Source organism: Tamandua tetradactyla, chromosome 4 (assembly GCF_023851605.1).
Source record: "Tamandua tetradactyla isolate mTamTet1 chromosome 4, mTamTet1.pri, whole genome shotgun sequence".
NCBI classification, from domain to species: domain Eukaryota; kingdom Metazoa; phylum Chordata; class Mammalia; order Pilosa; family Myrmecophagidae; genus Tamandua; species Tamandua tetradactyla.
In genome coordinates, this window is record NC_135330.1 from 129,223,436 (window position 1) to 129,248,431 (window position 24,996).

Here is a 24,996-nt window from a genome sequence, read left to right on the forward strand (position 1 = left end):
ATGGACATAGGACTTCTCTAAATTTGATTTATTCTATAATCTCTTTGTCTACATTCATTATATTTACCATCCCCTTTTGATCATATTCTCAGTAGAGAATGTAATCAACTGTTGGCCTATCTTGATCACCACTTAGTTTTTTCCATATTTTAGTAGAGATCCGTAGTGATAATGAGGTTGGCTTCATAACCATCATATTCAGTTCCCTTTTCCAGATTTCAATTTTCTGATGCTGTTTCCACCACAGAGACACCATCTGCCAGATATAAGGCTATGATTCTGCATTTAAGACTTTTGAGATGGCACAATGTAGCCGGAAGATGAGAGGAATAGCTTTCAGGAGAATAATACCACAGATTGCAGAGTGCATTGAAGCCAGGTTCCCCAGGCCCCCAAATTAAACCAACTGACTAAGTCCCAATCTTTAGGTGTGCCCAACTCATTCCATAGTTTTATTCTTTGTTTAATGTCTTGTACTGACTGCTCCATTCTTTCAGACTGATTTATATGGAAACAGTATTTTTCTTTTAAAAGACCACAAGTGAACCCCCAGTGCACTGTAAATATATCTAGATCCCTTCTATTCTGGAACACTACTTCTGCTAAACTATTCAATTCAGATTGAAAGATTTCAGTGACCCTGATGATATTATTAAAGATTCCCTTTATAATGTTAAACATATTTCTAATAGCTTTCTCAATTTTATGAATCTCATGGAACACAAATAGGGATCTGAGGAAATCAGTCCCATACCTAGTCAATCAATTACTGTTTTTTTTTTTTTTTCAGTAGATGGGGATTTCCAAAATTGTGGCATTAATTGTTAAGAAAATGACCCCAAACTTAAGCTATCTGTGGAGTTTAAGGTAGAAACTAAAATTAGTCCAGAATCAGGGATTTAACACTGCATCTCCCTGACAAGGAAGGGGACAGGCCCAATACTCATGGTTTCCACAAATGAAATATAATTTGGCATTCATAAGGCTGAATATTCAGTTGGACATTATAGAAACTGTTTTACTATCATATTTTGTGAGTTGGGTATGTCCACAATTTTGGGGATAAAGTTAATTTGTGATAGATCCAAATGGGTGGATTATCATAATCTTAAGAAAGCCAAATATTGTGGCTATCTATGTGGCTAAAGATATGGAAGCAAACGGTTACTCTACAGGCACAAAGTCTGTAAATTTCCAATTGTAATTCCAGTTTTCTTAAATGGCTTTTGGTTTCTTCATTTGGATTTTCATATTCTTTACATGAATGTTTCCAGAGAGATTTAGAAAACCTCTAGCTTTTAAAGTAATTCTTTTCATTTGAATATCAGGATTCTATAATTCAGTACATACCCAACAGTCTTTCCGTTTATTCAATGTGGAAGCAGTTTGAATGGCTTGATATAAGAGCGAGGATTTTATGGGAAGAATAAATAAGGAGAGCTATTTCATCTCGTTCTGTAGATCTTAGGGAAGCTATCTACTTCAAGACACATTACCTTTTGGGAACTCTTCCTAGTTACCCAGAGTTTATGTTCTTCAGTTGGGGTGCTACCCCAATTGGGGGGCACTCTTTCAAGTTCTGACACACAAACCATGGTTCTAGACCCTGAAACTTACAGCAGTGTGGGTGGTCAGCAACACTTGGTAACATCCCTTCCACCATGGTTGGAGGGGTAAATTCCTCTGATGACATTTCCAAAGGATTCGGTTTCCAGGTTCCAGGTTGTAGAAAGGGAATTCCTCTAGGTCAGATTCCTGGAAAGCATCTCGTACTCAGGTATTATAATCTTTGGCATTTTCTATAGGGCCTTAAAATAATTTATCATTTAATGATTTCCAACATTACAATTTAAACAGGGTCGGAGCGATAAAAAAATGGGACACCCTGTCATGATCTCATAGGGCATCAATTTGTGTTTCTGAAAAGGTGTGGTTCATATATGCCCTTTATCACATTAGGGAAGTTTCCTTCCATTCCTATTTTTTAAAGAGATTTTATCAAGAAAGGATGCTTGATTTTGTCAAATCTCTTTCTGTATCAATTGAGATGATCATGTGGTTTTTCATTTTGTTACGTTAATGAGGTTGGTGTATAACACTAAGTGATTTTTTGGTGTTGAACTACTCTTGTATACCTGGGATAAAACTCACATCATTGTAGTGTGTAATTCTTTTAATGTGCTGTTAGATTTGATTTGCAAGTATTTTGTAATATTTGCAATAAAAAGGAACGAAGTCCCGTTGCATGGGACATTGATGAACCTTGAGGACATTATGTTAATTGAAATAAACCAGATGCAAAAAGACAAATACTGCATGCTCCCACTATTATGAACTATAAGGAATTATAGTTCATTATATGAATTATATGGAAATTACATGAATTCATTATGTGAATTATAAGGAAACTCATAGAGTTAAAATCTAGAATATAGGTTACCAAGAGATAGATTGGGGTTAGAGAATGGGGAATTGATGTTTAACTTGTACAGAATTTCCAGTTAGACTGATGTTAAAGGTTTGGAAATGGATAGTAAATCCTATTGTAGATAATGGACTATAGTTTGTAGTACACGTATAAGAATATTCTTTCATGAATTATAACAAGTGAACGATTCTAATACAAGGTGTAATAATATATGGGAAAATATACATGTAGTGGAAATAATGGATGACAAACCATTTAATCTCTCATCAATTGTAACAAATGTACCTGTTAAAATAGTATAATTTATTCTTTAAAAAGTGTTATAGCATGGTGCAATAGTGGCTCAGCGGCAGATTTCCTGACTTTCATGCCGGAGACCTGGGTTTGACTCCTGGTGCCCACCCCTGCAAAAAAAAAAAAAAAAAGTGCTATAACTTTTTTTATATAATAACAAATGTTCTGAACTAATGCAAGGTGTTTTGGTGGGATGGTTTTATGGGAATCCTGCATTTTTTTCATGCCTGTCTTATAAATTCAATTCATATTATCGTTAAAATGAATACAATAACTGAGGCCAAGACAATGCTGTTGTTTCACCAATTCTGAAAGTTTTCTATTAAGAATACCATTAGTACATTCTATCTTTCTAGGTATCTTAAGGGAAAACAAAAGGCTTCCTTGAATTTATGAAATGGAACATTAAAATATAAGCAATATTCCAAGGAAAATTATAATCATTCTTAATCAGTCCCTTCAGTCTTAGATAATTGCTTGTTTTACTTGATCTTATGTTAGCAATCTCATGAACCCATAGACTTCTTCACTAGACCTCTGGAGATCTTGACTCAGTACAGTGGTATAGTTTCAAGGTTATGCAAGCAATGTCATTAGAATCCTGTGCCCCAGAGTACCTGGCATAGTTGTTTCCATGGGTCTTTCAGACAGTTCTTTTTGTTGAAATTGAAGCACTCTGGCCTTTAGCAAATTGCACATGTTTTCAAGGAAGCATCAGAATAAAAACTTTCTGTAGGGGGTGCAAGGATATTTCCGTGGTAGAATTTTCTCCTGCTATGTGAGAGACCAGGATTTGATTCCTGGTCCATGCACTTCCCAAAAAACAAAAAATAAAAAACAAAATCAACAAACGGTGCTGCAGTAATGGAAAAATAATGCCATATCGCATACAGAAAAAAAAAACTGTCTGTAGATGGCAAAAGACTTAAAAGGTCATGATTAAATTATTACTGTTTTATAAAAGTGAAACTTAGTAAAGCATTTTTTTAAGAATAACTAAAACCATGACAAATAATCTACTACTGTTGTCTAACGTCAAGCGCAACATTACTAGGACGTCTCCTGGGCAGTGAAGACATTGTCAAATCTGTAGGAACCTCACATAATTTCTGAAATATTTATGTTAACATTTTATCCATATGAATTTAACTTGCAGAACATTAAGAAAATCCTTTTTAATTTGACAACACTTTTCATGCAACATGCAACATAGCAAATAAACCTATTTTTAGCACCTATTTTTACATGATGAGAGAGAAATCTTGGTGATTTTTCCAGAGGGCATCTGGAAAAATCTCAAAGACTGTTTACAATCCAGGAGACATTATTTAGGATTTGATTTTGGGAAGGCGAAATGTCAAAAACTGTCATGTCGGAACATTTGTTAAATAGAATTGGGATCACTGTGAAACAATATTTGGTTCTCTATAAAACCAAAGTGACGAAAAAGATTTAAAAAATAAATAGAGGAATTAACGTGATTGAAAAAAATAAAAGCAAAAAATAGATCTTTTAAAAGTGAAAAGACTTGTTCTTTAAAAAGATGAAGAATGATAAGATCAATATAGAGCACAGGAGATTGTTCTGATAAGATATAGAACCTTTTCCTTCTAGGCTTCTAGGCAGATTACTCAGGTGGTTAAAAAAAAAAAAAAAACTTTTTACAACTTCATACTAAACCAATAATCCAAGAAAAGTATTTTCATTTTAAGCAGAAAAAAACAAATTCTAATTTTGGGTTAAGCTATTGTCTGATAAGAACACTCTTAAAAAATCTTATAAACTTATCAAATCTTAGGCAATCTTAACCACCCCAAATAAAATTCCTTTTCCACAAACCTTCTATAACTTTCTAAATGCCTTTAGGTTTTGTCATACACATTCTCATCTTCCTTTCTGTAACAATCAGTTAATTTATCATAAGACAAATCTGCTCTCTTTCTCCTTAACAAAAACACATCTTGTATATCTTACATATTTAAGTTACCAAAAAGATATTGGAAACTGTCTTCAAACCAACATCCTATAAAACAATTACTCTTGAAATGCAACTTATCAAAATAACAACTCAATTTGGTTAAACACAAATTTACATTTTTCACCAATTTATATATCTAGCAGATATAATGCTAGCCTATTTGATCAGTAAAGCTATATAAATTTAAGGAAGAGCACATCCAAGTAACATATGACAATATGCTTATATTGTACTTAACATTGATAACTCAGAAGACATAGCTGTTTAACAATTTTAAATGAAGTCTGTTTGCCAGAGGTTTACCTAAATTATCTGTACTTGAATTTTTTAAAATGCATTTAGTCCTATCAATAATTCTTTTTGTTTCCCACTGGAAATAGTAGAAAATCTATTTCCTTAAGTTCTGGGACATTAGGAGAATTAATTTATATATTAGAACTTATTTATCTTTAAGCCAATTTGAATAGAATTCTACAGCTCTTTTAAGGAGTTAACTTGGAAATTACATCTGGAGATAGGAAAAATATATATATATATACCATACATAAAGACAAATAGAGAGGTTAAAGCCACAATTTAAAATTTTACATCCGTAAATCAGACTTCAAAACACAGAAATTGGAAAACAAAAAAACCCACAAAATTCAATGGTTTATATAAAATAGCTTGCTTTTTTGCCCTTGTCCCACTCATATTTTCATCAGAATTTGATCTTAGCAGATGGAACAAGTTGAGGTTAATTGCTTAGTATGAGGACTAAAACTTTTCCGTGGATATTTATGGAAAAGACTTTTTAGATTTTCATTACACAGATGTACAATCTTGTGGAAGTTTTGACCTATTTCTTGAACCTATTTGATCATCAGCTTTATAATGGAAAGAGGAATCCTGTAGGGCCCTTTCCAGGTCAGTCCATTAAGCTTTTGCCTTCCAGAATTTAGCTTCTGAGCTTCAGACCAACATGTGTACAAGGTGCTATAGGTCAAATAAACTGGGATTATATGCAGCCAAAGATTCAAATTCTTCTATAATACTTGCTGGTCTTGTTTGAGAAAATCTTTAATTAAAGCTCTTAATTCAGTTCAAGTCCAAGGTTTAATTTCTATGCATGCTAGTCTCAGTAAAAGGCTTAATCTCTAAAAAAGCCTGGACTAGATCATTTTCTCATAGTGGGTCAGGAAGAACCATTTAGGACAGCTATGGGGAAGGACTGGGTAAACAGAAGCTGAGGGAGCAATAGTGTTGGATCAGAATTCTTTCCTTTTTTATCTGCTTTTAACCTTTTCTTCCTTATATTTCCAGTAAAAGGGTAAATGAAAAAGACAATTAATGCTTCCGGAGTAATTAGGCAAAGGAGGATAAAGAGAAAGGAGTTGAAGCACAATTGGAGTCAAGTTAATGGATTTGACTCCTCATGGACTTCTCCTTTCTTAAGTTATTTTTATTGACTATTTTAAGGGAGTATTTTAGTGAGAGTATTTTTGAATCACTAATTCTTTTTGAAGCCTCTGAATACCAATCCAAATATGTATCCCATTACTTTTGAAAAATTAGCGATCAGTTATTTTCCTAATGTTCTCTGAAGGAAAACTTGTATCTAAACTAAAACTATAGCATTGGTGCTACAACAATTCAAAATTATCCTTAATGAAGCTGGGCCATTTTGGTAAAACAGACAAGTTCAGAAAAAAACATAGTTTTTGAAAATGTGCCCAGTTGACATCAGTGGGGGAAACCCCAGATTCTGAATTTTTCAATAGAGAAGAATACATGTTATTTCCTTTTTCAAATCTTCATGGTTTGACTTGTGTTATCCAGACTCTAAGCAGACCCTTAATCTGATCCCCAGACTTATTCTGGTCATTAAATTCAGAGAACTCAAAACAATTTGCAGATGTTATACATGGAGAGGAACTTATTTGTCAACTTTTGGGCATTGAGAGCAAGTAGAGAGGACAAAAGTTTTAGCAGATAAGCCTGGTCTTCTTTCTGCTTTCATTGACTATTGGGGTTCTCCTTTGGGTCCCATTTCTGACACTGTTAAAGTACTATTAGATAAGATATTGTCTTTATAAATTTATTAGGGCAGTTCTTGATTCATGAATCAGGGCAGCATCCAGGCCGAGCATGGAAAGGAGCTGCTGTAAGACAAAGAAGAGAGGAAAGTTATAACGTGAATGTGGGAATTGGGCCCTGTAAAATTCTTTTTTTTCTTTTTTCAGAATTTGGTGACCTTAGGGTTACCATATGACATATAATGGACAAAAGACTTCCATATATTTGTTTTTTTCTTATACAACCTGTTGGTCTCTGGTTGTTTTACTTATCAAAGCAGTTTATTTATCAGCTATAATTTGTGATAGCAAGCTGCGAACATATCAGTTTTTATTCTTTATTCTATGCTATGTAACTTCCCACCTCCACAATTAATTATGAAATGTTAATTTTTAGTTTTAGAAAATCTCATGAGGAAAATGAAATTTCTTTTCTTCTTAAGTGGTATGTGCTTTTCTACTATAATTTACAGCTTATGACAATAGAAGTTACTGTCTCTTACGTGAAAATCGTATATAAATGGATAATAAAAAAGGTTATGCCCTGGGCGGGCCACGGTGGCTCAGCAGGTAAGAGTGCTTGCCTGCCATGCCCGAGGACCCGGGTTCGATTCCCGGTGCCTGTCCATGTAAAAAAAAAAAAAAATTATGCCGCATCTTAACACAGTGCTGAACCGCAATCACAGTTTCTGACATTAAAGGGAGCCACATGACCACTTTTCACCATCAGAATGAAAAGACTGTGTTATTCATGGCATGGGGTAGGAATAGGTATGGACTGTACTTGGATATAATATACCTGATGAAGTAATAGCTCAGCCTATAAAGATGACTGAAATCTAGAGTAGTGGAAAGAACAGTAAGGGAGAAGTGCATGTTTGGGCAAGGAAGGTTTCAAGAAGGGAGTTTTCGTTAGTATTAAATGCTGCCTTGCCATAAAATAATGTGAAGAATGAAAAATTCCCGTTAAAAATGACCAAGCATTCATGTTTAATTAGGAAAATCCTATTTTGTGCTTATTCCCTTGCATTATCCGCATTCATTTCCCTTCTGCTTTCAAGAGTGCCCTGATTTGGATGATGCATCATAAGCACATGTAGCTGTTACTAAATTCAGTGAGAACTATTTATGTGTAACCAGACTGAAGGTCAAATTTCTGTAGTTTACAAAGTGAGAGGGAGTGAGGAAAAGGAGATAAGTATAAAATTAACACTAAAGCTGGTTGTGAATGGAGAGAGGAATAAAGACATCCTACTGAGGAGATATTACCACCAACACTTTATCTCAGGAGATTCTTAAGATTTTGCCACCTTGCTGACTCTTCTGTATTTCATCCAGTCTTTGACTCTTTCCCTTGATATCTCCCCATCTCTCAGGTGCAAACACAATTTACTTTCTTCTCATTTGGAAAGGGTTACAGAACTCAACATTCTTCCCATTATTGTTAGTTGGTAAACCTCATACCCATACCTTGATTTTTTGTTTCAAATGTTAGTAAGATGTTTTTAAAACAGAGTTCAATTGCTTTGTAAGAGAAAATCTGGTTCCAGCTGTTAAAGTGAGATATATATATATATAATTTTTTTTCAATTTTCATTTTTGTCATGACTGTACCTGCCCACCAACCTAGGAAATAATGATATATAAAAAGTGTGGCGATTTTTTCCTATGTAACTTAGAGTTTTATTCATGATAAATTAATAATACACATATAGATATGATTCTTAGTCCTTATTGAAAAGAGTTAAAACTTTAGATAATAGTAGTAGAACCTAGTGCTTATATTAAAAATGAAACTATTCTCTCTATATAAACGAACAGTTTTTGGTAGAGTTGTATGCTTAAAAAGAAAATACTCCAACCTTAGCCTTCACCCTCATTCATTCCATATCAGGTATATTTATGAAGTCTAGTTCCACAGTAGTTGAATTAAATGTCATAAAACAGAAAAACCAAAGTTAATGCAATATGATTGTTCATAAAGTGTTAAGTATTCTCAGCAGAAAAATATTTACATTCCATTCCTAGAGAACCATAAGAATGATTACCAGGTATTTCCATATCATATAAGAATGTGCTCTTTTTATACTTTCATAATGCAAAGCCAATGGTAATTCTTTATGAATAAGCAGAGAATGAACTCCCATGAGTCACCATGAGCAAGGAGTTACATACATAACAAAAGTGTGTTTCTGTTGCTCGCAATATTGATTAATATATTTTCTTACCTTTGGCAATATCCTCAAACTTCTTATCAATTTTAAGCTTAACCTTCTAGTCGAAGTTTTTATTTTTTTCTTTTCTTATTTACTGTTCACTCCCAATTTAGAGCTCGTAAATTATAATAATGTGAAGTTAAGCAACTTATGATGGCCATTCGTTTTCAGGTCTCTGTGGTGAGGTCTGTTAATATAATCTTCTGTTTCATTATATGTGTGGGAGGATAGAATATGTTCCATTCAATTAAATATATTCAATTCAAAATCTGAGTTTAATATATAACTTTCCCCCCTCCATTTTGACTTCTGGGTTACCTGAGAAATCAACTGTCTTCTTAATTTTGTATTAAAATATTCCTAAAAATTAGATCCATGTTATAGAAAAATAAAAGGAACATGCCTCATTACTAAATCAATGAGATGGAAAAATGTAACATATGGCAGTTTTTATTAGTATATTTACATATTTCAATTAGAATGAGTAGTATAAAATTTGGATTTGGAAACCAGAATTAGTCTCACTTTTGTCACTTAACTCGTGTGACTTTAAAACATCTCTTAGCCTCGTTGTCTTGGTCTGCAAAGTACATGACTTACTACAATTCAGGCATAAAGATTTACTGAAAAGGGTTAGAGAGAAATGAATGCTAATATTTTATTATTGATCTGTGTATTACTGTGCAAAGCATCACTACATAGTGACTTCATTGATGTGCAGGATAACTGCATTTCAAAGTTTTTATTTAAAAAAAAAGATAGCAACTCTGTCTACACTTATGAAACACTCTAAATGAGAGACATGACAATAACAACATTTGCAATGTTTAAATGGAGTGTATGATAGACACTGTTCTCTGTGCTTTTACTCATTTAACATTCGCAACAATTCTCTGAGGTAGCTGCTTTTATCATCTCCATCTTACAAATGAAGGAGCCAAGGCAAGGAATGTTTACATCATAGATTCAAAGTTATATTACTAGTAACGATATGAAGGGGTCAGGTTGGGTAGGCTAAACCCAAATCCCCTGCTGTTAGCTGCAACACTCCACTCTTTCCATTTATTACTATTTGTTCTGTTTGTGCAGAAAAAAATTAAATATGAATTTTTACAAGTTTTTTCCTTTAATTGAAATGGGAAAACTGTTTTCAGGGTACTTTCTTTGCCTGGATGAATATATTATTTCACATAGCTCTATTTACAACAGTTTCATACAAATATAATTGTTAAAAAATAAAATGCTCCAAGTGTTTGTTTATTTGATCAAGTAATAGCAAATAACAGCTTTTAGGTAGTACCATATTACTCTTTTAATAAGTATATGCATTATTTGAAATAGAATTTGATATGGTAATTAAACATCATATCTAAATTTTATAGCAAATTATATAATGTAATTCACCCAAAGGCAGGATCTTAAAGAGTATTCTATGAGACTAGTCTGCTTTTATTTGAAATATACAATTTATGGAAAAATAAAATCTATTATGAAAAATGTAACCCACTTTTCTTTGTTATTCTTATTTTTGCCATTAGTTATTTTATAATATGAAAAGAAGACATTCACAAGAGGAGAGAACAAGCAATAATTTTCTCCCATGGAAGGGTGCACCAATGTGCCATTTAAATGTTACATTAACATTCTATGAATTGGGCTTAGGCCAATTATTATCTGCCAGCCACAGTAAAGAGAAAAAGCTGATGTTTTCTGCTCTGAGTTTTGTTTTTATTTGCTATTTGTATGCTGAAGTCAAGAAAACAAGCTTTTAAAGAATTTGTTAGACCATTAAGCATAGACTATTCCTGTAAATCAGAATCAGAAACTCTTGGCTATAAAATTCCTTGAACCATAAACTCATTAGGCCTGTAGGAAAATTGCTTTGTGGTATGTTTATTTCTTCCTGTTTCCATAGAAATTATAAAATGGCATTTTAATTAAAAGCATAGTAGTATTTGTTTTTCCAATACCTTACTAGGATTTCAACAAAGATTTCCGAGGAACAGAAATTAAACTGCATGTAGAAATGGCCTCTGACTCCAGTCCACATAAATTCTATACTGTCTAAGAAATTTAGAATTTTGGATATTTTTTAATGCAGAAACATTTCATCATCTATTGGTAACTCATTGGCCATTTCCCTCCAAAGATAATTCCTAATGTTTTACATATCCTTTGCATATTAATCTATTAATTTATAATTGCTGTCTTATTATAAGCCAGATATATTTTTAGGCACTGAAAGCTAAAGATTCATTAAAGACAATTTTCAAGATTTTAAGAAACTAGGTAATGTTGGAAAATAACCACAATTATCAGGTCTATGGTGCTATGACAGAGACACGTACAGAGTGCTTTGAGAATACTCACGTAGAGTTGCAAATTTCTTAATGTAATTGCAAATTTATTACATTAAAAGGACATAATGTATGCATCCACATCAATGGAGTCATTGAGCTATTTACTGCATTATGCACATATAAAGTATTATTATTTAGCACTAATAGGTAAAATTCTAAGGTGACCCTAATGACTCACACTCTTGTACAGCACACTCGCCTTCAGTGTGGGCAAGAGCTCTAACTTTCTTCTCTTCGATGGTATATGACAAATGATATGGGCTACCATGCTCATATTTTTATTACATTATATGGCAAAGAAGAAGAGATTTTACAGATCAAGTAAGGCACCTAATCAAGTAAATTTAAGTTAATCAAAAGGGAGGCTATCCTGGGTGAGCCTGGCTAAGAAGAGCCAGCCCTATAAAAGAGATTAAAAAGGTTTGAGATGGAAGTCAGAGACTTTTTTTTCTGCTGACCTTGATGAAGTAAGCTGCTGTAAATTCTCTGGCCACAAAGAAATCCATTCTGCAGACAATCACGTGAGCTTGAAAGGGGACCTTAGCTGGGATCACAGCCGCAGTAGACACCTTGGTTGCAGCCTGTGGGACCCTAAACAGAGGATTTGGTTCAGATGAGTCTGAATTCCTGACCAAGAGACAATGATTGTACATTGTTTTAAGCCCCTAAGTTTCTGATAATTTTTTTATGGCGCAATAGAAAACCACTACCTTCACCAAATGTGTTTTCAGTCTACTTAGGAGGCAGGGTAACAAAATGAGAGTAAAAGAGAGAACAAAGTAAATAATCAACAATTCCTGACCAGAATGGGTTTATATTCTAGTTGAGAAAATGAGATAGATATAAATAATTAAATGTATTTGAATGGGTGGATTAAATATTTAAAAAAAAGAATTAATCAAATGATATTAAAAAGCTATAAAATTAATACCAATGTAGTGGTTTGATAAAGCACCAAGAAGAGGGTTGACTGTGGGGCAGGGGGGTATCCTTAGTAAAATCAAATGAGGTTCAATACCTTGAACAAGCCATGAGAGCCTGTACATGGGTAGTGTGTGATGGGGAAAGGAAAGAATGTGAGAAGACAGAGTTACTCGTTAAAAAACTTACCAGCTGAGAAATCTTATCTAAAGCTCAAATGAAGTCTAATGTTAATTAGATTAGAGGACGCATAAATAGTAGAGGATAATGTTGGGAAGGAGAAAAGGGCCAAATCACTCAGACTTTTAAGTGGAAGGCCATCAAGGACAGATTTTCTTGCTTAGCTAATGGGAATATTAGGTGATGACCCTCCAACATACATATCCCGTTTCCACGGGTCTCATTTTTTATTTTGAAATCTCAATGTACTTAAGTTTGTCCATCTTTCCACTTCAGTTATTGAGGTTTTCCTCATTTCTCAAGGCCATGATTCAAATTGTAAATTCATGAGTTGTTGGTGTAGTGCTCTGTAAATATTAACTTAATCACAGTAGCTGATTGTACTATTTAGATAACCTACCTATTTGCTGGCCTAGTTCACTGACTTTCAAAATGTGACCTAGACTACCAAGAACCCTGCAAAGATCCATCCAATGTGCAAGAGAGGCGGAGGGATTTTAGTATGAGAATGAAAAGTTCACAAATATGGCTTCATATTTCACATTAAAATTGAGCTTTTAGATACTAACCCATCAAATTTTGATATAGGATCAAAAAAGTATACCTGCCTTTTACTGCAATGGTTATGAAAATTCTCCCCCATGTTAAAGGTTCATAGATATTGTGAGGCAAGATTGTCTTAATATACAACCGGCAAAAAAGCGTTTTCTAACATAATAAAGGCAGAAGCTGATATGACAGTCCATCTGTCTTTTATTAAATTAAATGTTAAAGAGATTTGGGAAAATGTAAAAATAATATTAGTTAAAAAAATTCACTTTGGAATACTACAGTAATTTTCATGAATATATAGTACTGATTTTAACATGTACAGATATGCTGTTTTTAAATGAAATAATAAATCACCTAGTTTTTTCATTCTTTATATAAATGGTAATAGTAGATGATATAATGTTCAAATTATTGTATTGATTTTTGAGAGAAGAGAATAAAATCCACAATGATTGCTGAAGTCTAGCTTTCTCTTTGCTACTGTAAATTTTCCTTTATGTAGTTTGAGTCTCTATTAGGCATATACACATATATGACTGTTATGACTCCACCCTTTCTTCATTATGGAATGTTCCTCTTTATTTCTATAATAATCTTTGCTTAGAATTCTATTTTATATGATAAAAACATAGCCACAACAACATTTTAATTGCTTACTATTTAAATTATGTATCTTTTTTTCCATTCATTCATTAGCAACCTATCTGTCTTTGTATTTAAATTACATTTCATATAGACAGCAATTAGTTGGCTTTTCATTTTTATTTTAGTGATTTTCCTTTTATTGCTGTGCTTATTTTATTAACATTTGCTATTATTAACTATATGTTTGTATTAAGGACTACCGTTTTTCATTTCGTTTGCTACAGAAAAAGGTTTTGGCATTCAAGAAGCTTATTACTGATATCTGCAGACATATACTTTATACTTAACTTTAAAGATGTCATCCCATTGTATGCTGTCCTCTAGAGTTTCTGATGAGAAATTGGTAAATATTCAGATTGCAGTTCTTCTGTATATAGACAGTAATTTTTCTCTCTGGTTGTTTTCAGTATTTTCTTTTTATGTGATATGTTTAGCAGCTTTTGATTTCTATTACTTTCTTTTTACAGATTAAACTCCCCTTTCCCCTTCATAATCCTCTAATCTGCTTTCTATTTCTGTGAATTTGCTATTTCTAGTCATCTGTTATATGTGATAACATCAATAATTGTCTGTGTGTCTTGCTTGGTTCACTGAACACAATGTTTTCAAGGTTCTTCTATGTTGCAGCATGTATTGAGACTTCATTTTTTCTTATGGCCAAGCAATATTTAATTGTGTATGTTTACCGCATCTTATTTATCCATTTATTTGTTGATGGTCTTTTGTGTTGTTTTCAGCTTTTGGCTATTGTTAATAATGCTGCCATAAACGTTGACATACAAGTGTCTCTTTGCAATCCTGCCTTCACTTTGGGTATATATATATATATATATATACACACACAATATATATTATACACAATATATATTATATTAATATATATAATACAATATTCATATGTATTATATATAATATATATTATGTTTATATATAATAAAACAATATATAATAAGTATATTTATTTAATATAAATAAAACAATATATAATATAATGTTTTATTGATATATATATATTTGTGGGACTTCTGGGTCTAAATGATAATTCTGTATTTAACTTGAAAAACTATCACATTGCTTTCCACAGTGGCTGCAACATTTTGCATTCCCACCAATGTATTTGAGTTTCAATTTCTCTCAATACTCTCTAATTATTTCCCCAGATTCTTTTAATTGTTGTATTTAAACCATTCACATTTACAGTGATTAACATAGTTACATTAATATCTGCCATGTTCCTATTATCTATTTATTGTACTTGTTCTTTGTTATTTTATCTTCCACTCTTTTTTTTCTCTTCTCTGATTTTAATTGAGTGTTTTATATGATTCAATAGTCTCTAGTTTCTTAGTATATAGTAGTACATACTTTCTAATTTTTAAACAGTTTGTCCTAGAGTTTTCCATTTACATTTACAACTGATCCAAGTCTACTTTCACATAACAATATCCTGCTTCACGGGAAGTGCAAATAGCTTATAACAGAATTTCTCAATTACTTTTCTCATTCCTCCTAGCATTTCACTAAGCACATACTATACTCACCCAAAGCACTGCTGCTATCATTATTTGTCAAATTTATCTATTTGATCAATGAATAATAAGATGAATAAAAGATTTTATTTTACATTTATTGTTTATTTTTCCTTTCTTTCTTTATGTAGATACATGCATTCTGATCTCTATATTTTCCTACTTTCTGAAGAATTTCTTTAATATATTTTAGAAAGCTGATCTTCAGACAATAAAATCCCTCGAATTTTCTTTGAGAAAAATTTTATTTCATCTTCACTTTTGAAGAACAGTTTCACTGGTCACAGAGTTTAGCGTGGTGTCTTTTCTTTTTTTTTCTTGAAACATTTTAAATATTTCACTCTACTCTTTTAGCTTGCATAGTTTCTGAAGAGAAGATTGATATTTTTCTTACCCTCATTCCTTCATATATTTAAGATGGTTTTTCCCTCTGTTTTTTTCAAAACTTTCTCTCTGTCTTTGGTTTTCAGCAATTTGTATATTGTATACCTATGTGCATATTGTTATATAGATTATTTTTTGTGAGCCTCCTGAATATATGGTTTGGTGTCTGTCATTCATTTTGGAAAACACAGTTATTTTTGCTTCTGATATTTCTTCTACTCACTTCTCTCTTTCTTCTCTTTCTGATGTTCCATTATGCATGTTACATGTTACACCTTTTGAAATTTTTCTCATACTTTTTGGGATATCCTGTTCCATTTCTTTTTCTTTCATTGTCTTTCAGTTGGTGAAGTCTCTATTGATGTATCTTCAAGTTCACTGATTTTTTCCTTGGCTATGTTCTTTCTACTGATAAGATCACCAAAAGCATTCTTTATTTTATATTGCTTTTTTTTATTTTTAATTTTCCCCTTTGATATATTCTTAGTTTCCTTATCTCTGCTTACACTACCCATCTTTTATTGCATGTTGTCCACTATTCCCTAAGAGCCCTTAACATATTGATCCTAGTTTCTAAAAAATTATCCTATCCGATACTTCAGAAATCTGTGCCATATAAAACTCTAGTTCTGATGCCATATAACACTCTTGTTCTATGAATTTTCATAGAGCTTTTATCTCCTTGTTTTTTAGATGGCCTTGTAGTTTTTTTCGTTAAAGTCAAACATCATGTACTTAGTAGTAGTAACTGAGGATAGTACTGAGTACCTCAGTAACTGAGGTAGTTTGGCTTTTATTGATAAGTTTTATTTTAGTTTGCATGGGAGATGGGCTGTGTTTAGTTGCTAGAGCTTTCATTTACTTCAAGCATCCTTTTTGTTCTAGCCTATTGTTTTTGGATTTTCCTAAGAGCTCCTTCTGAAATAGAGTTTATTTTGTGTAGTTCCACTGTTATAATGCTATATAATGTTATATTTTCATTGAAGATTTGTTAATGTGGTGGTGGTAAGGTGTTGATGTAGGCATGCATTCTAAAATCTAATAATTACATCCTAGTTTTTAGCTGATCTGAGTGCCTGAACTGTGTGTTTTCCCCAAGTCAGAAAAGACACTGGCAATATAATTTTCCACAAAACACCTTGTTATGGAGAAAGCTGATTTAAAATGGTTAACCATCCTCCCCCACTGTCAGAAACATCAGAAGATATTTCTTTGATCATCACTGTGAGAAAGTGGTGGAGCTTCTGGAGTCGCAACCACAAAACTCTCAAGCTAGTTCATACTCAGCCTCCAGCAATTCATCAAAATTACCATTTAAGTGTTCTTCACAGTTTATGGCTCCAGCAGCCTCTGTTCCGATAAGCTGATTTTGGCATGGCTGTCCATCTTCATTTTGCTCTCCAAATTTTGGGGTGCCCTGTGACCTCAATTTTCTGATGGGTCTAAAAAAGTCATTGATTTTCTGTTTGTTAAGCTTTTTCATTGTGAAAATGGGAAATATAATTTACAACTTTTTCTGTTGGATCTTAACTGTCGAGGTCTATTTTAGCAGACAATTATTGTAGCTAAACCTGAACTGAAATCTCATTTCCATCTGTAATGGTTTGCAGCTCAAATATCAATTCAATACATCTAGCCTAAGCTGCAAGCTACTTTGTGTGTGTCCCATATATGCACTGCTTAGTGGTCACACAGAGACTTGGGTGAAATTACACACAGAAACAGTCTCCCTTTGCTAGCTCTCTCTTTCCAGCATTACCCCATTACTTTTTGGGGTTTGGGTTTTCCCTAGACAGAGTCTCATCTTGCCAGTAGCTGAATTATAATGCAAATCAAATTCCCAGTGTTACAGTGTGCCTGCTTTTAAAGTAAGGACATTGATTGAGAAGGAATGAGATAGGGAAAATTGAAATGGAGACATATGGAGAGATCTTGATGAAGATGGGAACACTGAATACCTGAATTATTCTGACTCTTCTTTGCTAGTCCTTCTACTTCCTTCTGAGATTAACCCTGGTTTGCCAGACATATTTGTAATGGAATCCCCTGCCACCCATACCACACTACTTTGCTTCTAGACGTATGAGTTGACTGAAGTCGTATCAGGCCCCAAAATATGAGATATAAAGTACGACCTACGAGAAGATGAACTATAGCAGAACTTCATGATTTTTTTTCAATTTATAGAGACAAAAATAAGAGTAATATTCATATAGGGATGATATTAAGGATGTGGCATAATAATGAAAGGGACATAAAATATGATTAGACTGAATTTATTGATATGAGCCTTAAACAGATTCTGGAGTCAATGTTGAACTGGAGGAATTAGGAGTAACTCTATCAGTTTTCTTTCTTCCTTTCTTTTGTAATATAAGGTCATTGATATTTCTCTGTCTTTTCACTTTTTTGTCCCATAAAAGTAGTATGTGATAATTAAAATTATTATGAAAATATGAAAAAAGTTAAAAGTTAAATATGAATCACATAGTCTTAAAAAACCTATTTTTAGCATTGTTTTGAGGTATTTTTCTGATCTTTGTTCCTAACCATAATTGTATTTTGTTTTGTTTTGTTTTGCATGTGCAGGTACTGGAAATCAAACCTTGGTCTCCAGCATGATAGGCAAAAATTCTGCCACTAAACCACCATCGCACCACCCTATTATTGTATTTTAACAATGCAAAAATGCTGAATATGTAATTTTGTTTCTTGGTTTCTACTTTAGCCATACATTGTAAGAACTTTTATGTGACTGCTTAATTTCATAAATATATTTCAGTGATATATATATATATGATAAAAATTAAACCAATTCAGAAAGGTATAAAATTTAAAAATGAGCCTATTTTTATAATAATGTTTTAATATAATAACGCTTTAAAAACACAAGAGTAGTAAATGTTAAAAAAAGCAACAAAATGAAAGTTTCTGGAGGTAATGATTAATCATATTTGTTAACATTGTATTTCCTCCTTGCAGTGTTTTAGTACACTGCCATGTATCTGGGATGCTTTACTCCAGACAGGTCAAGGGAGTTTTTATTTCTATTAAAGCTGATTCTTCCATAAAGTTTGGAGACTTCTACTTAAAGGTGTGACCTAATGACCTGCTGATTGTTCTACAGGATTTTCAATGAAGTGTGGAGTATCTATTAACACATTAGTGGTAGGAAGGGCCTTATTATACCTAAAGAACAGCAGATTTTTTTTATATGTTTATAATCCCAAATGTCATATCAAAAATAGTTTTCACACTTTTGGTGCACTGTAAATAAAGTCTGTCCATTTTAGTTTGTTTACTTAGGGAACAGGAAGTACAGTAGCAGAATCAATCTAGGTTTAAGATTTCTACTTTCTCAGCAGTTTTTTAGGAAGAAGCACCTTCGGATAGATTCTTGCTAGTCTTGGGAAACACTTTTGAGTAGCCCCTCTCAAGGAAAGAAGACCCAGCAGGTAAAGAAGGGTACCTAATCTTAATATCTGTGTGTCCATGATGGCCCGTAATAAACCCTAGAAGCAGAGCTGGCTTATTAGAGTGGGTAGGATATGTGAACATATGGACGGTTATGGTCAGGTGCATGTGTCAGTTTGGCCAGGTGATGGTGCCCGTTTGTCTGGTTAGGCAAGTCTTGGCTTGTCTGCTGCTGTGAGGACAGTTCATGGACTTAATGATTACATTAGCTTGATCCACAGCTGATTACATTTGTAGAGGGGAGTGTCTTCTGCAATGAATAATACTTAATCTAATCACTGGAGGCTTTTAAGGAGGATTCAGAAGAGACAGTCTCTCTTCCTGCTTCAGCCGGCAAGCCTGTCCTGTGGAGTTCATTAAGACCTTCCATCAGAGTTGTCCAGCCAGCCTCTCCTGAGAGTTCATTGAGGAACTTCATTGCAGTTATCAGTTTACAGTCTGCCTTATAGACCTCAAACTCTACATTCCCACTGTTATGTGAGACACTTTTATAAATTTTGTATCTATGGATATTTCCTGCTGATTCTGTTTCTCTAGAGAACCCTAGCTAATACATGGACCAAACCTGTGGTTCAACATTATGCAACCAACTCTATTGGCCATTCACAATTTTATTTTCTTTCCTTTCTCTCAAATTACCACTCTCTGATCCTTTATCTCTTCACTGCTGTTTGTTAAGAGAGCCCTATACTTACCCCTTCCACTTCCTTGCCTTGCCTTCTTTGAGCCTCAACCAAATGCAGCTTGGCTTCCAACACTTTTTCAAAACTGCTCATGAACGTCACAGCTCATCCATCTGCTCATCAATCAACAGAAACTTTATACAGATACATCCATTGACAAACAAGAATAATGTTGCCATAAACACTAGTGTGAGGAGGCTTATTTGTGTTCTTGCTTACAATTCATCCAAGCATATACCTAGTAATGGGACTGCGGGATGATATAGAAACCATATATTCAGCTTCCTCTTGAACTGCCACACTACCTTCCAGAGGGGCTGCACAATTCTACATTCCCACCAACAGTGAATAAGTGTACCTATTTCTGCACATCTTCTCCAGTACTTGTAGTTCTCTACTTTTTTTTTTATGTTGGCCCTTATAGTAAGTGAAGATGGTATCTCACTGTGGCTTTTGATTTGCATTTCTCTAATAGCTAATGAAGTTAAGCATATTTTCATGTGCTTTTTAAATTTTCCATAAATTTATTATCACAATTGACTTTTTTTCTTTTTTGTGAAATACACACACATAATAAATTTCAAGGCACGTCTCCACAATTAGTTGTAGGGAGATTTCAGAGTTTGGTATGGGTTACAATTCCACAGTTTTAGGTTTTTCCTTCTAGCTGCTCCAAGACACTGGGACTGAAGGAAATATCAATATAATAATTCAGCAAACTCATTTGTTAAATCCTGTCTTTATTATAATTCTTCCTTCCTCTTTGGTCTTTCTCCCAATCTTTAGGGGTATTTGGGTACTGCCTTTTCTAATGCTTTCATGTTGGAAAAGGGAGTCCAAAATATAGGACAGTGGGATGGAATAGTCAATATTCTTAGACAGTTTGACCCCTCTGGGTTTCAAGACTTATCTGGTATAGGAACTCATCTGGAGGTTTTAAGTTTCTAGAAAGTAATCTCACTATGTGAAACTTTTGCAGAATCTCTTATAGAGCCGTAGGTGTTCTTTAAGATTAATAGGAATGATCTGGGTTGGAGTTTGGCAAATCTAGCTAAAACTTGGGTAGAAATAGCCTCCAGTGCAGCCTCTTGACTCTATTTGAACTCTCTCAGGCACTGATACCTTATTTTGTTACATTTCTTTTCCTCCTTTTGGCCAAGAAGACATGTAGATCCCATGATGCTGGGACCAAGCTCATCCCTGGGAGTCATGTCCAACATTGCCAGGGAGACTTTCACTCCTGGATATTATGTCCCACGTTGAGGGAAAGGGTAATGATCTTTCTTGTATAGTTTGGTTTAGAGAGAAAGAGGTCACATCTAAGTAACAAAGAGGTTTTCTGGAAAAACCCTTAGGCATAATTATAGGTAGGCTTAAGTTCTCTAGTACAGAAATAAGTTTTACAAAAGCAAGCCTCAAGATTAGAGGCTTGGCTTATTGACTTGGGCAGTCCTAATATTTGAGACAGTATCAAGGGAGTTCCCTGGTAGTAAAGCTTTATAGTTCCATATTTTTTTTCTCCTGTCCTCAAGGGACTTTGCCAATGCTTTTTAATTAATTGCCCAACATACTCTGTGATGTATCTGGGTATTATATTAAGCTATTCAGAATTATAAGCCACTGTTCCCATTTGGGGCTCCACGTGTTGAGATTATTTAAATGAGATGTTCATACAGGTTAAGTTAGATTATGTGCTACAGAAAAATTAGGTTTGGGACCAAATAAATCTCTCTTTCTTTGTTCTTATACAGTAGGTGAAGTTCTAAAATAGGGACAAAGCTTTCCTTTTCCCAATTCTGGTTCAGCTTAGTCCCAATCTGATTGGTTGTTGTTCTTATCTCTAACTGAAGTTTGATCTCTTTTTCAATTCCTTTAACAGCTGTAATATGTAACTGCAGAACTCCAACTCTGATTCTTAGGTGTCACACAGTTAGCCAAACTTCCAGGGAGTGGCCAGGTTATGCATATATAGTGCAGCATATCAACATCTCTAGAAATAATCTTAACAACTCTGGACTAAATGTGACTGCTATAAGAGTTTACAATCTAGGCCCCAGTTTTCGTATAGGTATTTTTGAAAAAAGAACATACAATATTTGTTCCCTTGTTCCCAGCTTATTTTGCTCTACATAATGTCCCCAAGATTCATTCACTTCATTGTATGCCTCACAACTTGGTTCCTTTTTGTAGCCGCAGCATATTCCACCATATGTATACAGCACAGTTCGCTCTTCTACTTCTCAGTGAATGTATTCTTCAGCCAGCTCCATCCACTGGGCATCAGGTATAATGTCTAAAGTCAATAATCCATGTCTCATATTATCCTCATTTAATTGTACAATAATGCACAGTGTCATTTATATAATTTCCATTGATCCGAAGAGAAAAATAAGTATTAAACACACCCTCACCAAATAGATGCTCCATACCTCCCTTTAACTCTTGTCCTTCCCCATCTACCAATTATTTACCCTTAGTATTGCTACTGGTGAGAGCTTCTTCTTAAACACAGTCCATAGTACACAAAAGGAGTTTCCCCCGTGCCCCTCTAATTCCTGACTCTTTGTAAAAGATTAATACTTTTGTAGTTGTTTGGGCAAGAACTTGTTTACATTTGAAGTGTTAACCTTACCCATTTTTAACTTTTGAACTTTGCTGTGAATTTTGGGATCCACTTCTTGAAGTCATTTTAAAAAGTAAAAATAATGTTGGGAATTTTTAAAGAAGTTGTATTGAATTTTCAAAAACCTTTGAGAAACAGTACATTATTATGGTGGTGTCTTTCAATCTGGCAACATAGCATATATTATCATTATTTCAGGTTTTTACTATTAATTTCTTTGAAGTAGTCTATTATATTTTAACCTAGATATCTTATATTTAGGTGTCCTTTTGAATAGATTATTTTATATTATAATTCATTTTATAATTAAATTTACTCACGTAGAAGGATGCTTTTGGTTTATGTTGCAAAATTCTTAAAATCTCTTTTTGGTTAATATAGTTTGTGAAATCTCTTGGGTATTAAATAAAAATTATATTTTCTTAAACTTAAATTGGCATCTTTTATATTAAAATATTCTGATTTTTTAAATATATGGTAAGTTAGTATTTGGGCATGAGTTGCATACAGCAGAATACATGATAGTTATTTCAAGCAAATAAGTATTTATTGAAGGGTATGAATATTAACAGATGAATATGGAAAGCAATAGAATGAGATTTTAGACTAAACTGTCAGACACACCTGCCAGAACAGTTACCTTCAAAACAATTGTCTTTGAATAATTAGAAATGATGGACTGAGGAAACTACCTCCCACAATGTTAACTTCCTTGTGATTTCCCAGCTACTATGATTCTTGTGATCATTTCTAAAGCACTGCATCTTACCAGGATCTGCATGAACTCACTTGAAAAGCTAAATTTCATGTAAGTGCCTGCTCTGGCAGAACATAAACCTCACGTGGGAGCCTCACTATAAAAGAGACTGAGAAATATTTCTTTCAATTTTTCGGTCTCAGCCTAACAGGAGAGCTATAAAAAAATATTACAGTATTTCTGCAGGATGGTATGTGTGAGCATATGTTACTTTATTCAAACAAACTCTTTATGTGATTTGGTTTTATAATGGTGTATTGTAGAGAGCATATAGCTGACAATATGAGTTTGGTCTAGGTGAGTTTTGTCTATTTATAATTTGTAATTATTGATATATTAAATATTGGTGTATTTAATTTATTTTTATAACTGCATTTTTTCCTGCCTACATTAAAACAGGCTATCCTTTTCCACTTCTTTGTTTTGTTACTAAAAGTAATTTTAAAACACATCTATATATTCTTATAAAATTGCCTTTAAAAATCTAACTTAATTTGGTATTTTTTCCCTCTGTTTCATATGACATAACATTTTAGTTTCCTGACTGATAAAACAAATAACTTGCAATGGGATGGTTCAATATCAAGAATTTACTGGCTTACTTTTTCAGAGGCTAGAAGGTTTGCTCCTTTCCTGGGTGAGTATCTTCTATCTTGCTGGCAATCTTTGGTATTCGATGACTTTTCTGTCATATGGCAATGCAATTATGTGGCAACTTCTCCTTTCTTTCCTGGATTCCTTTTACTTCTGTCTACTCCCCATGACTTCTCTCTCTGTGTCCACATTCCATTCCTTATAAGGACTTAAGCCTTTGGATTACAGCTCAACTTCAGTCTGGGCACACCTAACTAATAACATCTTCAATGGAGCTATTTACAAACAAATTCACATCCACAGAATGGATAAGAGAGTGGGTCCTGAACATGCCTTTTGTCAGGGACATGATTCAATCTCCATAAGTCTGCCCTTTGAAGCCATAAAAGACATGCCCTCCCCACATGCAGGTTCCATTCATTCCATCCCAAGATTCCAAAAGCCTTAAGTAATTTCAATGACAATATTAAATACAAAGTTGCATCATAATCAGTTATGGGTATCTCCATTCTGGGGCCAAATTCTGTTGTGAATTCCCCTGTGAAGCCTAGGAAACAAGTTATCTGCCACCAATATATGATGTTGAGACGGACATAGAATAGGCATTTCTATTTCTTTTACTTTTTGTGTTTTGGCTAAATTTCTCATTCTTGGAGATGATCATATAGTGGGGATTTTAACCCATCTTTTATATAATTATTCTATGTGTGTTGTAGTGTGAGTATAAATGAGAATATCATTCATAATCTTCTTTGAAAGTCTCGATGAAATGTTATAAAACTATAAGCCAATTGGCACAGCTCTATGATAGAAAAGGCTTGTGCTTTGTGTCTGTTTTTTAAAAAAATAAGAGACATATCCACCATTATTTTTAATGGATGTAATAAGACATGCATTAGGTTAAAGTTTGTTATACCTTGTATTACTTCAGACTTAGTTATTTATTGTTTTTCTTTATGTACATCCTTTTATTTTGTTTTTCCTTTTTTATATTTTTATTATTATTTTTACTTTGTTAACTTAAAAATGCTTCCCTGTATAAATACAAAGCTTTCTGACATCTATGACCATGTTATCATTATATACATACACATATATTCACATACATATATATATACACACATATACATATCCTATATATATATATATATATAAAGACATATTAGATTGATAGATCAATAGATCGTGATGCTTTGTCCCAGAAAATTGTGGCATTATGGAGCTGGCTGCCAGTGATCTTTGATCCTTAGCTATTCATTTTCATGGCAGTGCACATGCCGCCTCTCCTGGCTTCCACCTTCTCTTCTAGGTTCTGTTGACATTC

At 33.4% G+C, this 24,996-nt stretch overlaps 1 long non-coding RNA gene across 2 annotated transcripts; it reads right to left on the reverse strand.

Moving 5' to 3' along the window:
* Positions 1–2,744: 2,744 nt before the first annotated feature.
* LOC143679350 (uncharacterized) lies at positions 2,745–24,098 on the reverse strand. 2 transcript variants are annotated; one of them, XR_013173676.1, is made up of 4 exons: positions 23,681–24,098; positions 11,789–11,921; positions 3,340–3,534; positions 2,745–2,832 (listed from the first exon to the last, which is right to left on the reverse strand). It is a non-coding gene; the product is annotated as an uncharacterized LOC143679350 (long non-coding RNA). The 2 variants fall into 2 exon arrangements; XR_013173675.1 differs by lacking the exons at positions 2,745–2,832; positions 3,340–3,534 and adding an exon at positions 3,589–6,841.
* Positions 24,099–24,996: the final 898 nt, after the last annotated feature.